General features: G+C 36.1%; 1 protein-coding gene and 1 pseudogene across 3 annotated transcripts in view; both read right to left on the bottom strand.

Annotated features, from left to right (window-relative positions):
* The window catches only part of GPHN (gephyrin), a 577,313-nt gene that overhangs the window by 265,114 nt on the left and 297,781 nt on the right, over positions 1-14,418 (bottom strand). The gene's annotated exons all lie outside the window — the stretch shown is intronic.
* LOC105819867 lies at positions 9,529-11,205 on the bottom strand (annotated as a pseudogene). The gene has a single exon (XR_001137982.1). The product of XR_001137982.1 is annotated as an elongation factor 1-alpha 1 pseudogene (transcript).

Raw genomic sequence — 14,418 nt, 5'->3', positions numbered from 1 at the left:
CATGTACTTATGGGTGTTTATTTTATACTTTGGATTCTAATAAAATACTACTTTATATTTTTATTGCTTGAACTTTTTTTTTTTTTTTTTTTTTGAGACAGAGTCTCACTGTGTTGCCGGGCTAGAGTGCCGTGGCGTCAGCCTAGCTCACAGCAACCTCAAACTCCTGGGCTCAAGCGATCTTCCTGCCTCAAAATTTTTTCTATATATTTTTAGTTGTCTGATTAATTTCTTTCTATTTTTAGTAGAGACGGGGTCTCGCTCTTGCTCAGGCTGGTTTCGAACTCCTGAGCTCAAACAATCTGCCCGCCTCGGCCTCCCAGAGTGCTAGGATTATAGGCGTGAGCCACCACGCCCGGCCGTTATTGCTTGAACTTTTTCATCTTTGGCCACTGAGAGATCTGTCAGCTGACTCCTATGCTCCTTTGATATACCAATGTGTGTTTTTGTTGTTTGTTTTCTTGAGCACTTCCTTACTTTCAAGCACTACAAGATATTCCAGGCTAATCCCGTATATTTCCTCTCCTGGTCCTAGAAGCTGCCATCTCTTCAAGGAGCCCAGGTTCCTTTTATTAACAAATGGTATTAGAAACCAAGATTTGGGCAGTAGGTATATCATTTCATACTAGGATGTCATTTTTTTCAGACACTCCCTGTTGACAGAGCAAACGAATTTATATGTGCAAACCAGCTTGCGTATATATACACATCTCTAAATATTTAGATATGTAACCATTTGTATCTGTATTAAAGTTAGATATGAGTTAGTACTGATGCCTCCAACTCTAATCCATTACCACATGGATTATTCTAGCCTCTTCCCCTTGCTTGTGGATATGTAATTTCCCACTCCAACAGTGAGAAACCTGTCTCCCATCAGCCATCATCCATTTGCTTAATTGTTCAATAGTTTTATCTATCTATCTATCTACTGATATAGTAATATCAGGATTATAACCGGTATCCCCATGGGATACAACTTTTTCAACTATAGGAAAGTGCTTATGTGTAGTTGCTTTTGCCTTCAATCTTACAAAACTTCACTTATATCCAAAGATACTTAGGTCAGTACCTTTCCCCTCTACCCTCTCCATGAGTTGTTTCATTTATTTTGTAATACATTTAAATTCCCTTGGCAGAGTCCTTATTCCTTTCTGGGATCCACTAACTGCAATCTGCATGTATTAAGCATTTTTTGCGATGTAAAGTTCTTTGAGTTTTGATAAATGTATAATGTCATGTTTCTATCTTTCCACCTCTAGAGTACTATACAGGTTAGTGTTTCTGCCCTAAAAATCTTCTGTGCTTCATTCACTCATCTATCCTCCCTTCCCCAAAAGCTCTGGCAACTACTGATCATTTTACTGTCTTTATAGTTTTACTTTTTCCAGAATGTCATAAAGTTGGAATCATATAGTTTCTATCCTATTCGGACTGGCTTCTTTCACTTAGCAATATGAATTTAAGGATTCTCCATGTCTTTTTTGTGGCTTAATAGCTCACTTATTTTTATTAATGAATAATATTCCAATGTATGGATATACCACAGTTTGCTTATCCATTTACCTACTGAAGTACATCTTGGTTGATTCCAGCTTTTGACAATTATGAATAAAGTTGTTATAAACATCTGCATATAGATTTTTGTATGGACATGAGTTTTTAAATCAATTGGGTAAATATCTAGGAGTACTTTGTATATTTTGGATAAAAGTCAGTTTTCAGGTATGCGATAGAAGAACTAGACAGAAAATCAACAAGGATATAGAAGAACTCAATACCACCAATCAGAGGATCTAACTGACATGTATAGAACAATACACTTTTCTCTCCAATTCCCATGGAATATTCGCCAATGCAGATCATATCTTGGACCATAAAAACAAACCTCCATAAGTTCAAAAGAATTGAAATTATACAGAGTGTGTTCTCTTACCACAATGGAATCAAATTAGAAATCAATAACAGAAAGATAATGGGAAAATTCCCATACACTTGGAAACTAAACCACAAACTTCTGAATAATCTATGAATCAAAGAGGAAATCTCAAAATAAATGAAAAAATATATTAAAATGAATAAAAATGCAAGGATAACATTAAATTTATGGAATGCATCTAAAACAGTGCTTCTAATGCTGACATTAGAAAAGTCTCAAATTGATAATATAAGCTCCAACCTCAATATAACCTCTAGATAAAGAACAAAATAAACCCAAAACAAGCAGAAGGAATAAAATGATAAAAGCAAAAGACCAGTAAAATTTAAAACAGAAAAATACTAGATACTATCAATGAAACAAAAATCTGGCTCTTTGAAAAGATCAATAAAATTTAAATATCTTAAGCAAGACTGAAAAACAAAAATACAGAAATTATTAATATCAGGAATGAAACAGGATTAATATAGACCCTGAAGACTATAAAATGATAATAAAGGAATACTAGGAGCAACTCTACATACATAAATTAGACAACTTAGCTGAAATGGACAAATTTCTCAAAAAACACAAAATACCACATTAATCAAATACAAAATAGATACTTTAAATAGTCTTATAACTTAATAACCCTATAACTTTTAGCTTAAATAGTCCTATAACTTTTAACTTTTAAGGAAATTCCATTTATAGTAGAAAAACTCTAGAAAAATAAATTTCCAGGTCAGATGGTTTCACTAGTGAATTCTATGAAATGTTTAAAGAAAAGTTAACATATATTTTATGTAAACTCTTCCAGAGAGTAGAGGCAGAGGAAACACTTCACAATTCAGTTTGTGAGGCAGGTATTAACTTGATACCGAAATCAGGTAAAAGCAGCATATAAAAGAAAAATATAGACCAATATCTCCTTTGAGTATAGAGGTAAAAATCCTTACTAAAATATTAGCAAATAGAAGTCAGCAATAAATAAAAAGAACTATACACTATGACCAAGTGGGATTTAGTCCAAGAATGCAAGACTGGATCAATATTTGAAAATCAATCAACATAATCCACCATATTAACAGGCTAAGAAGAAAAAGTAAATCATACAATCATATCAATTAATGCAGAAAGAGCACTGGACAAAATTCAACACTGATGATAAAACTCCCAGAAAAAACTAGGAATGGGGGATAGGGGACTTACTCAATTTGAAAAACAGCATTTACAAAAATGTACAACTAAAGTACTTAATGGTGAAAGACTTAATGCTTTCCTCCTAAGAACAAGAAAAGGGATATCCATTTTCACCATGGCTCTTCAACATAGTACTGGAAGTTTTATCCAGTGCAACAGGCAAGAAAGAGAATAAAAAGCATACAGATCATAAAGAAAGAAATAAAACTACCCCTATTTGCAGATGAAGTGATTGTCTATACAGAAAATCCCAAAGAATAACAAAAATCCCCACAAACAATAAACAAAAAACCAAAGCAAAAAAAAAGCCCTCTTAGAATTAGTACTAGTAGTTAAATAAGGCTGTATATAAAATAAACATACAAAAATTAATTATATTCCTGTATACTAGCAATGAACATAAGGTGGACACCTAAATTAAAAATAAAAAGCCATTTTACAATAACTCAAAACAAAATTAAATGCTTACGTGTAAATCAAACAAAATGTATAGAATTTGTATGCTGAAAACTGCACTGAAAGAAATGAAAGACAATCTAAATAAAGGGAGAGACATATTGTGTTCATGGATTGGAAGTGTCAACACAGAAAAGATGTCAGTTCTACCCAAATTTACATACAATTTTAATGTAGTTCCTATTAAAATCCAGCAAAATTTTTGTAGATATAAATAAGCTTATTCTAAAATTTTTATGGAAACCAAAGGACTAGAATAGCTTAAAAATTTTGAAAAAGAACAATAAAGTGGGAGGAATCTTTCTACCCAATTTCAAGGCTTATTGTTTATCTAAGTAAAGACTGCGTGGTATTGATGGAGGGACAGACACATAGAACAGAATACAAAAACCAGAAATAGAACCATGCAAATATGCCCACTTAATTTTCAATAAAGGTGCAAAAGCCATTAAACAGAGGAAAGATAGCCTTTTCAACAAATGGCATTAGAGTGAGTGCACAGCCATAGTTATTCTGGGTAATACTTATTAAAAAAAAGTAAACATGCAACTACCATGAGCCCAGCAACTGCACACCTGGCTGTTTATCCCAGAAAAACAAAAATTTTGTTTTATTTCTTCCCTTTATTTTTGAAGTTATACACTCTGTCCATCCTTTTAGTAATTACCCTAATAATTTTAATACACATGATTAACTTTAAAAAACTATAACGAATCTTTAACATCATCCTAGAAAACACAACTTTTAGAATACTTAACTATGATACAATATCCCAACTTACATGCTATTGTTTCAAGAATTCTAGTATATTTCTCCCATAATTGAGACATTATTTTTATAATTTTACATGGTTGCCATGGCCTGAATGTTTGTGTAACCCCCCAATTCATATGTTGATAACTAGTCACTAGTGGTGGGCCTTTGGGAGGTGATTAGTTCATGAGGGCAGAGCCCTCACGAATGGGATTAGTGCCCTTATAAAACAAGCCAGTCAGGTGGGGTGGCTCATGCCTGTAATCCCAGCACTTTGGGAGGACGACATGGGAGGCCGACATAGGAGGATAGATTGAGCCCAGGAATTCAAGACCAGCCTGAGCAACATAGCAAGATGCCATCTCTTAGGGGAAAAAAAAAAAAGAAGCCTTAGGGAGCTTGTTTGCCCCTTCCATCGTGTTGTGAAGATGCAGGGAGAAGGCATCGTCTTTGAAGCAGAGAGTAGGCCTTCACCAGACACTGAATCTGTTGGTACCTTTATTGTGGACTTCCCAGTCTCCAGAACTGCCAGTAAAAAATTTCTTTTGTTTATAAATTACCTGGTCTAAGATATTTTGTTATAGCAGATGAATAAGATGATTAAAGCAAAAGTCATTTTTTAAAAATTTGTTCAGATATTTACCATTATTTTTGCTCTCCTTTCCTTCTTGCATTGCTGACTCTCCATTTGAGATGAGTTTTCTTCTGCCAGAGTGTATCTTTTAAATTTCTTAAATGAGGTTCTTTTGGTGATAAAATCTCCCTATTTTCATTAGTAGTAAAGTGACATTTTGCTCTCCCCAAATTTGTTGGATATAAAATTCTTGATTAACAGTTATTTTCTTTCAGTACATTGAAGGGATTATTCCAATATCTTCTGTTTAGATTACGGTTATTGAGAGGTTACCAACTGGTCAGACTGCTGTTTAACTTTAGGTATGCTGTGTTTCCTCTCTCTCCAATATTTTAAAATTTATCTTCATAAAACTGTAAAATTTACATTTGTCAAAATACTATAAATAAAAATAAAAGGTATATAACTAACAAGAAAGAACACTATAAATAAAATCTGAAATCTTAAAAAACCTCATAAAATCAGTAAGAAAGCATTCCAATCTAAAAATTCATAAAGCATATACATATTTAATTTACAAAAAAGAAAACAGAAAGAGTCAAAAAATATGTTAAATGTTTAATCTTGTCATTAAGCTAGGAAATGCACATGTAAATAACAATACACTGGGAAAGAATCAAAATTACAATGTCAAGGTACTGGGAATTGTCCATTTTCCCCCATAACTTTATTGAAGTATAATTAACATACCATACAGTTTTCTGGTAGTTTGTAAGATCTCTTTTTCTGTATTTTACACTCTTACGACTGTATCATGTTACTAGGTATACATTTCTTTTTATTCACTTTGCTAGGGATTTGTTTGAATTCTTGAATCTGAAAATTGGCATCTTTCAAAAATTTTGAGATTTTTTTTTTTTTTGGTCAATCTATCCTTAAGTATGTCCTGACTCTGTATCATCTCCTTCTGAATTCCAATTTGATTATATTTTATATTTTCTCACTCTAGCCTCCATGCTTCTCCATTTTTTTTTCTCTTTGTTAATGTGAGCTGAATTTTGGATGATTTCTTCAAAAATAATTTCATCTAGCTCCCTAATTCTCTCTTAAATTGTGTATAATCTCTAGTCTAATCCATCTACTAATTTTTAAAATTTTCATTATATTTTACATATCTAAATAGATGTTTAGTTCTTTTTGCAAATCTGTTTGTTCCCCCATATAAATTTAAAGATTTTTTTTTTTTAGCTCTTTAAATGCATTACTTTTGTTAAAATTCTGTTTCATAATACCAGGATTTTAAGTCTTTCAGGATCCATCTGTAATATCTCATTCCTTATGGTGCATTAATTCCCATGTGTTTTTGTCACCTTTACCCCCCACCCCCATCACCCTTTGGGGACTAAGTTAAGTAGAATTCTTCCAGAGAGGATTCACTTCTGTCCATTACTTGGAACACTTTCAACCCAGAGCCACATTAAATTCACTTCTCTTCTGCTTGATGTTTTCCAGACTGCATGTGTAAGTCCTTATGCAGTTATGATGGGGAGGAGAAAACAGGTGGATTAAAACTCCCCCTCAGGGCTAAGGACACTTGAAATGTTAACTCTGGGTCAAAATTGCTTAATAAAAAAAAATGGACTGAGTTGATTCTGTGATCTAAATGCTATGATATATATATATATATATATATATATACATATATATATTGAACTAAAGCTATGCTAGAATTGCTATGCTCTGTGCAAAGATCTGAAGATACTGTATGGAACTCGAACCATGTTATTCAGATTGTTTATTTTATGAGTTATAATTAATGGAATCTAGCTATCAAAATTCTCTTATGAAGCTATGAGATTTAGGGAAATATAAAAGCTGGGTGGGAAAAGGGGAAAGATAGCAGCTCTCCTGTGTCGAGGTGGTCGTACACCCTGCCTGTCTCACTTGTCTTTTGAAACCTAATGTACCTCCTGTGATGCTGAAGTCTGGAGGCTGTGCCTGAAATATTGCAGAAATGTTTACGGCAATATACATGTTATATATACTGCATTTCCTGTCCTATAGCTTTAAAAAATAGTGATAAGGTATACACAACATAAAATTTGCCATTTTAACTAATTGTAAGTATACAATTCAGTGGCAATAAGTACATTCACATTGTTGTGCAACCATCACTACTGTCCATCTCCAGAACTTTTTCATCATCTCAAACAAACTTCCCATTCTCTCCTCCCTAGCTCCTTTTAACCACTGTTTTCTTTCTCTATGCATTTGGTTATTCGAGATACTTCATGTAAGTGGAATCATACAATATTTATCCTTATATAATCTGGGTGATTTCACTTAGCACAATGTTTTTAAGGTTAATCCGTGTTATAGCATGTATTAGAGTTATAATAATTTTTAAGGTTGAATAATATTCCATTGTATGTATATAACACATTTTGTCTATCCATTCATCAGTTAATGGACATTTGGGTTGCTTTCACCTTTTGGCTAATGTGAATAATGTTTCTATGAACACTGGTGTACAAATATCTATTAGAGTTCCTGCCTTCAGTCCTTTTGGATATATACCCAGAAGTGGAGCTGCTGGGTCATATGGTAATTCTACGCTTAACTTTTTGAGGAAATTCTATATTGCTTTCTACAGCAGTTGCACCACTTTACATTCTCACCAGCAATGCACAAGGGTTCCCATTTCTCCACACCCTTACCAACACTTGTTATTTTCGGTTTTTTTTTTAAATTTTATAATAGCCATCCTAATGGGTTGAAGTCGTATATCACTGTGGTTTTGACTTGCATTTCCCTAATGACTGGTGATACTGAGGACCTTTTCATGTGTTTATTGGTCACTTGTGTATCTTTGCAGAAATATCAATTGAAGTCCTTTGCCCATTTTTTTTTTAATTTTTTATTTTTTTTTTATTTCAGCAAATTATGGGTGTACATATGTTTAGGTTACGTGTGTTGCCCTTGGTTCCCCGCCCCCCACCGAAGTCCGTGTTTCAAATATGTCCATCCTTCGGGTAGTGCGCATTGCCCTCCTTGTGTATACAAATACCCCTCCCCTCCTCCCTCTTCCCCCCTCCACCCACCGCCCTCCCCCTTCCCCAGCATCCAATAGATGTTGTTCTGATATGTGCATTTATGTGTTGATTAGTTAATACCAATTTGATGGTGAGTACAAATGGGTCCCGTTCTGCTGCTCTTGTGGTGCCCCACTTTGGATAATGGGCTTAAGTTTAATCCAGGAAAGTGTAAGAGGTACTAGATCACTGTCATTTCTTATGATTGAGTAATATTCCATTGTGAACATATACCAAATTTTGATAATCCACTCATGGATTGACGGGCACTTGGGTTGTTTCCACATTCTTGCAATAGTGAATTGTGCTGCCATAAACGTTCGGGTGCAGATGTCCTTATCGTAGAATGTTTTGTGCTCTTTTGGGTAGATGCCTAATAGTGCTATTGCTGGATCGAATGGTATTTCTATTTTTAGTTCTCTGAGGTATCTCCAAATTCTTTTCCACAGAGGCTGCACTAACTTACAGTCCCACCAGCAGTGTAGAAGTGTTCCTGTCTCTCCACATCCTCACCAACATTTGTTGTTTTGTGTTTTTTTGATAGAGGCCAATCTCACTGGGGTTAGGTGATACCTCATTGTGGTTTTGATTTGCATTTCTCTAATGATTAGAGATGTTGAGCATTTTTTTATATGTTTTCTGGCCATTATTCTGTCTTCTTTTGAAAAGTTTCTGTTCATTTCGCTTGCCCATTTGTTGATGGGGTTGTTTGATTTTTTCTTGTTGATTTTTTTGAGTTCTAGATAGATTCTGGTTATCAGCCCTTTATCAGATGTGTAGAGAGCAAATATTTTTTCCCATTCTGTGGGCTGTCCATTCACTCTAATGATAGTTTCCTTGGCAGTGAAGAAGCTTTTTAATTTGATTAGATCCCACTTATTTATTTTTGTTGCTGCGGCGATTGCTTTGGGGGTCTTCTTCAAGAATTCCTTACCTAGGCCGATGTCTGAAAGGGTCTTCCCAACATCTTCATTTAGAATTCTTAAGGTTTCCTGCCTTAGGTTTAAGTCTGTTATCCACCTTGAATTGATTTTTGTGAGAGGTGAGAGGTAGGGGTCTAGTTTCAGTCTTCTGCATGTAGCTATCCAGTTTTCCCAGCACCACTTATTGAAAAGAGATTCTTTTCCCCAGTGTATGTTTTTGTCAGCTTTGTCAAAGATTAGATTACCATATGCAGCTGGTTTCATCTCTGGATTCTCAGTCCTGTTCCAGAGGTCAATGTCTCTATTTTTGTGCCAGTACCAAGCTGTTTTAATCACTACAGCCTGGTAGTACAGCTTAAAGTCAGGTAAACTGATACCTCCCAGTTTGTTCTTTTTACTTAAGATTGCTTTGGCTATACGAGGTCTTTTCTGGTTCCATACAAAGCGTAGAATTATTTTTTCCAGATCTGTGAAGAATGATAATGGGATTTTGATAGGGATTGCATTAATTCTGTAGATTGCCCATTTTTTTTTCTCATTAAACTTTGTTTTAATGGGTCTAAAAATTCTGTGACAGATTTTTGACAGCTCCCACAGCCACTTGACAATTTACCCTCCATTAAAAAGTACTGATTTTAAAAACTAATAACTTAAAACTGCCACACAAAAAGAAACAAAAATGGTCCACAAAACATTCTCCTTTCCTTCTGAAGGTTTTACGATGCATTGTTATTAACAACCAGTCTTTTACTATTAAACATAAATGGACAATTGAAACAAACAGTTCTGAGACCATTCTGCCACTACCGATTAAGAGTGAGGTGGCAGGTATTAGGGATAATATTCATTTAGCCTTCTGAGCTTTCTGGGCAGATTTGGTGACCTTGCCAGCTCCAGCAGCCTTCTTGTCCACTGCTTTGATGACATCCACAGCAACTGTCTGTCTCATATCACAAACAGCAAAACGACCCAGAGGAGGATAGTCTGAGAAGCTCTCAACACACATGGGCTTGCCAGGAACCATATCGACAATGGCAGTATCACCAGATTTCAAGAATTTAGGGCCATCCTCCGGCTTCTTTCCACAGCTGTGATCAATCTTTTCCTTCAGCTCAGCAAACTTGCAGGCAATATGAGCTGTGTGACAATCCAGTCAGGAGCATAGCCAGTGCTAATTTGGCCTAGATGGTTCAGGATAATCACCTGAGCAGTGAAGCCAGCTGCTTCCATTGGTGGGTCATTTTTGCTGTCACCAGCAACGGTGCCACGACGAACATCTTTGACAGACACATTCTTGACGTCGAAGCCAACGTTGTCCCCTGGAGGAGCTTCACTCAAAGCTTCATGGTGCATTTCAACAGACTTTACTTCAGTTGTAACACTGACTGGAGCAAAGGTGACTACCATGCTGGGTTTGAGAACATCAGTCTCTACTCAGCCCACAGGAACAGTACCAATACCACCAATTTTGTAGCTGTCCTGGAGATGCAGACGCAAGGGCTTGTCAGTTGGATGAGTTGGTGGCAGGATGCAATCCAGAGCTCCAAGTAGTGTGGTTCCACTGGCGTTGCCATCTTTATGGGTGACTTTCCATCCCTTGATGGATGTTATCACTTGGCTGCAACATGTTGTCACCATTCCAACCAGAAATTGGCACAAATGCCACTATGTCAGGGTTGTAGCCAATTTTCTTAATGTAAGTGCTGACTTATTTAACAGTTTCCTTGTACCTCTTCTGGCTGATGGGCGGCTCAGTGTAATCCATTTTGCTAACACCAACAAATAGTTGTTTCACACATAGTGTGTAAGCCAGAAGGGCATGCTCACAGGTCTGGCCATTCTTTGAGATATCAGCTTCAAATTCACCAATACTAGCTGCAACAATCAGGACAGCACAGTCAGCCTGAGATGTGCCTGTAATCGTGTTTTTGATAAAGTCTCTGTGTCCTGGGGCATCAATAACAGTCATATAATATTTGCTGGTCTCAAATTTCCACAGCGAGATATCAATGGTGATAACATGCTCACGCTCAGCTTTTAGTTTATCCAAGACCCAGGCATATTTGAAGGAGCCCTTTCCCATTTCAGCGGCCTCCTTCTCAAATTTTTTGTTGGTTCTTTTGTCGATCCCACCACATTTGTAGATCAGATGGCCAGTAGTGGTGGACTTGCCGGAATCTACGTGTCCAGTGATGACGATGTTGATGTGAGTCTTTTCCTTCCCCATTTCGGCTTTTATGGATGGTTTTCACGGCACCTGTGTTCTGGTGGCAAGCCCATTGTGAAAAAGCCTCTGCCCATTTTTAAATTGCTTTTTCTTTGTTGTTGAGTTGTAGAAGTTTTAAAATATACATATATTTTGAATATTAATCCCTTACCAGATATGTGATTATGAACATTATTTTGATTCTGTGGGTTGCCTTACATTGCCCATCTGTTCTTAAATGCTGTCTACTTTGTCCCCTAGAGACCTTAGCATACTGATCATCGTTATTTTAAATTCCCAGCCTGATAATTCCAACCTTCCTGCGGTATCTGATTCTGATGTTTGTTTTGTCTCTTCACATTGTGTTTTTTGCCATTTGGTATGCCTTCTGCCCTCCAATGTTTCTGATGAGAAATCTACTTATATCACATCTTATTGATGATCTCTGGTATGTGATGAGTTGTTTTTCTTTTGCTACTTTCAATATTTTCTCTTTGTCTTTTGACAGTTTGATTATAATGTGTGTTGGTGGGGGTTTCATTCAATTTACCCTACTTGGAGTTTTTGAGCTTCTTGGATTTGTAGATTCATATCTTACATCAAATTGGGGAAGTTTTCAGCCGTTACTTTTTCAAATAATCTTTCTGCCCCTTTCTCTTCCTCTTTTCCTTGAACCCCCACAATGTGTATCCTGGTTTGCTTAATGGTGTTCCATAGGTCCCTTAGGCTCTGTTCAGTTTTCTTCAATCTTTTTTGTTTCTGTTCCTCAGACTTATCAATTTTAAGTGTTCTGTCTTAAGTTTGCTGATTCTTTTTTCTGCCCACTTAAATTGGCTTTTGAATCCCTCTAGTGGAATTTTTATTTAAGTTATTATACTTTCCAACTCCAGAGTTTCTTTATGGTTATTTTTAATGTTTTCTATGTCTTTATTGATATTTACTTTTGCTCACATGTTTTCTTGACGTTATCAACATCATCCTTTAGTTCTCTGAGTACCTTTTTAAGACGTGTTTTAAAGCCTTTGTCTAATAAGTTCACCATATTATCTTCCTCAGAGATTTTCTCTGTCAATTTATTCTTTTCATTTAAATGGGCCATACTTTTCTTCTTGTCTTGTATTTTTTGTTGAAAACTGAACATGTGAATCTTAAAATGCAGCCACTCTGGAAATCAGATTTTCCCCCTTTCCCAGGGTTTGATTTTTTAAAATGAATCATTATAGGGTGTTTCTGTGTTGGAGTTCAGCCTGAGGTGTAAACTTAAAGTTTTCTCAGGGCTTTTCTGGGCCTGAATTGTCCTCTAGGCATGCATAGTGACTTTCTAAATTCCTCCATATATGTGGTGGCTTTTGAATGTCCTAATCGTGAAATGTCTGGCTCCAAAAAGAGGAAAAAGAGAAATATGTAGAGAAAAAAATAGTTACTGTATAAATCCCCTTGAAATACTTCAGCCAGTGGGAGTTGCAACAATGGCAGCCTGTCTTTGCCTCTGCACTTCTACAATCCAAAGCAATAATCCACAAACAGAACCCAGATCCCCAATATTTGGTTGATAAGGTTCTTATTGCCTACTGTGCCTCCTACAAGTTGTCCTAGGAACACTAGTACAGCTGCATGCTAGCTGAAGCACTGGGGGATGATTAGCTAGTACCATGCTAGGCTTAAATTAACCAAAAGTAACCACAATTTATCAGTCAAACCTTCCCCTGTAAGCTGTAAGCATTTGAATATACTCCAAAGTTCCAAAATAGTTACATCAGAAACATTCTGCCAGTTCAACTGCTGTCAAGGGGAAGAAACAGATTCCTGGTGCTTCCTACTACGCCATCTTCGGCACGGTTCTCCACCCCTCCCCCGCTGCCAGCCTTTTATAAGCTAAGTATATTTGGTATTTGGTTAAAAAAACAGAAACTCTTCAAGATAGTAGTACTGTTAATGTAAATTATTTTAAATGACTCATGTTGTTTTAATTTTATCTATACTAAATAATACTAGTGGTAATTTGATTCACAGATATAAAAATTAGTGATTTTTTTTCCTTAAAAACATTTTTTTAACCAATATTAGTATGAAACCATTTTTAGCACCCAAGGGAAAAATCACCTCCTCCCGCAAAGCAGTGCATGTGTTTGTTAGAGTTACATAATTGAAAGATGGGCTATTGAGGATTACAATGACAAAATTCTTTATAAAATGAAAACTGGCAATTTTTCTTTCTATAATTTAGCTATTTCTTGTGATATAGATATGTATCAGTAAGTCTATAAAGGACCTCATAACATTTCTATGAGTTGTATGATGTCTCTAAAAAACTAAGAAGAGATGATAAATCAAGTTAACAATAGAACTGAGAATAAAACCCAGGACAAATAATTTCTTAATGTATAACTACAGTGGCTGCTCTATTATTTTTAATGAAACTTAGGGGAAAAAACAGTATTTGATCTCTTTAAAAAATTACTGGAGAATAAATTATAGATCTAAGGAGGTTACGTGCTGCTAATTGGTGGGCAGTTCAATTAGCTACCGGAACAGGAAGTACTATACCTAGTTAAGTAACTTGCCCAAGGTAACACTGCTAGTAAATGCTAGGATACGAAGTGAGAAATCTGATATTAAAGCTAGAGCTCTAGTTCTTTTGATGTTGGTCAAGACGGAAAAAGGTATCCATTGCTTCTCTCTCTTACTGATTTTGGACAGAATACAAAGGGTGACTCTGAATGTAAATAATAGCAGGCAGATTGAGCACAGAAGTCATAACATAAGTAACAGCCTTTAATGGGGCTAGTCCCAGTTGTGGAGCTGCAATATTGTGATGATGGTGGTTTTAATACCTAAAACCCAGAAAGAAGGCCTTTCTCTTGGGCTAATGGAAATGGAACAAGGAGTTCCTATTGTCTAAATAGCTAAGGTGGAAGGAATTTCTCTTTTTTCTTTCGCCTCTTTGTCCTGACAGTGTCCCAGTTGTGTAGAACTACATAATAACAAAGGGGGTTAATATCCTGCAAGAAATCTCTTCTGGACAGATAAACTGGGAATGAGGGCCCCTGAAAGCTGGAGACTGTGGGGACATTCTTAGAAAGGAGAGAGCTAAAGAAGGTGGATCCCCTAATTTTGTGTATGAACTGGCACAAGCCCCAGGCTCATCCCTGAGGGATGAATATGTGGAACAGACTCAAAGAAATATACGGCTTTTAAAACATAAATATATGGCCGGGCGCGGTGGCTCACACCTGTAATCCTAGCTCTCTGGGAGGCTGAGGCGGGCGGATTGTTTGAGCTCAGGAGTTCGA

This window comes from Propithecus coquereli, unplaced genomic scaffold (assembly GCF_000956105.1).
Source record: "Propithecus coquereli isolate 6110/MARCELLA unplaced genomic scaffold, Pcoq_1.0 Scaffold5, whole genome shotgun sequence".
Taxonomy (NCBI): Eukaryota; Metazoa; Chordata; class Mammalia; order Primates; family Indriidae; genus Propithecus; species Propithecus coquereli.
The sequence above is the reverse complement of the archived record's forward strand: the minus strand, read 5'-3'. Positions and strand labels throughout refer to the sequence as shown.